The sequence below is a fragment of the Nomascus leucogenys genome, chromosome 4 (genome assembly GCF_006542625.1).
Source record: "Nomascus leucogenys isolate Asia chromosome 4, Asia_NLE_v1, whole genome shotgun sequence".
Classification (NCBI taxonomy): Eukaryota; Metazoa; Chordata; class Mammalia; order Primates; family Hylobatidae; genus Nomascus; species Nomascus leucogenys.
In genome coordinates this window covers 89,022,679-89,024,513 of record NC_044384.1, presented here as the reverse complement: position 1 = coordinate 89,024,513, position 1,835 = coordinate 89,022,679, and positions in this window count along the sequence as shown.

Below are 1,835 nucleotides of genomic sequence, written 5' to 3'. Positions count from 1 at the left end.
TTTATCCAGGTACCCTCTCTACTGAGATGACCCAAAAGCCATGGGCAAACACCATGGCAAACACGGCCTGTCCCCGTCCCACGGTTCAGAGGGGCCTTCTCCTCCCATTGCCACACTGCATTCTCACTTATTCACTCAACAACCATTTACTGAGCACCTGTTATGTGCTAAACCCTGTGCAAAGTAAGATCAACACTTTCGGTATCTGCTAAGATTCAAACTTTCATCATTTGTTTTAAATCTTTATTTACTTCAGGAACCACAATTTTGGAGAAATTGCTATTATTTTCAGTAAAATGTGGATATGACATATCTCTTTGACAGCATCTACTGTGTTTTGCATTTTGTTCAATTGGATGAGGAGAGGTGACTGATATATTCCACCTGTTACATACATAGAATATATAACATAATATATAATATACACATCAGATAACAACTCTCCCTTCTCTCTTTTTCTTTTTACATTGGAGAAGCCACATATCTACAGGGTTCAAAATAAAATCCTAGCAGCATTAAAGCATTGTGGCAGAGACAGAACTGATCAAATGTCCGTGGGTTCGTCTCCATTTCCCAGGCTCCCTTGCAGCTTGGTTAGGGCCTTGGGACTGGTTCTGGTCAATGGAATGGAAATAAAGTGTTCTCCTGGGACAAGGCAGCTAGGAGCTAGCCTGCTTCCTCTGTCTCTTCCCCTACTGGGGCAATCAGGGGGCCTTGGTTCCTGCAAGGTGGAGGAGAGCTGCCTCACCCACAGTGGACTTCGTGGAAGTGGGAAATAGCCCTTCCTGGTTAAGCCACTGAGATGTCAGGGCTTATTTCTTATTGCAGCACAGCCTGGCCTAACCTGACTAATGCAAGTTAGACAGTGAAAAGTAGGCCTCCTCTCAGACTTTCAGTCCACTCCCAATACAGGTACTGTTGCCAGATTTTTGTGTCACTTTCCCAAAATGTTATCTCTTCTCTAGAAGCCTGAAGAAGACTCCCCTGGGAGCCTTAGGGATGGGCAGAGGCTGAGCCCTGCTGGCCAGAGCCCTTCAACAGCCAGGTGGGTGCCCAGAGGAGCCCTGTTCTCAGTTACTGCTCACAGCACCAGACCTCCACACCAACCCAGGTCTCCTGCTCTATGGCTACCAGGGAAGCAGGTAGAAAATGGCATTTGACAGGCTCCCAAACCCAAGCACACCTATTAGAGAAGGAGCAGCGAGGAGGCTCAGCTGGAAAGACTGAGTGTGACTCAAGCCTCGCATTCTCCTCCTCCTGCCTGCCCCATGGGGTCAAACTTGGATTTGAGGCCTGCCTGCAACTTGCCTCCTTTTCCAAATGTGTTATTTATTTATGATGAATAGAGCATGAGATGAAACTTTAGTTCCTTGAAGTGAACTCTTTTAATGACTTCCTTTTCAGAATTTAAAACTGCTTCTTTTTCTTCCAGATTATGAAAGCCGCACTTGCTTCATGCTTTTTTTTTTTTGAAACATGGTCTTGCTCTGTCACCCAGTTTGGAGTGCAGTGGCGCGATCATGACTCACTGCAGCCTGGAACTCCTGGGCACAAGTGATCCTCCCAAGTCAGCCTCCTGAGTAGCTGGGACTACAGGCCCATGCCACCATGCCTGGCTAAGTTTTGTATTTTTTGTAGAGACAGGGTTTCACCATGTTGGCCAGGCTGGTCTCAAACTCTTGACCTCTGGTTATCCACTCGCCTCGGTCTCCCAAGGTGCTGGGATTACAGGCATGAGCCACTGCATCCAACAGCTTCATGCTGAAAAAAAAAATAAACCCGAATCACAAAATACAGAAACATACAAAGGAAAATAATTAAGATGACACATAATC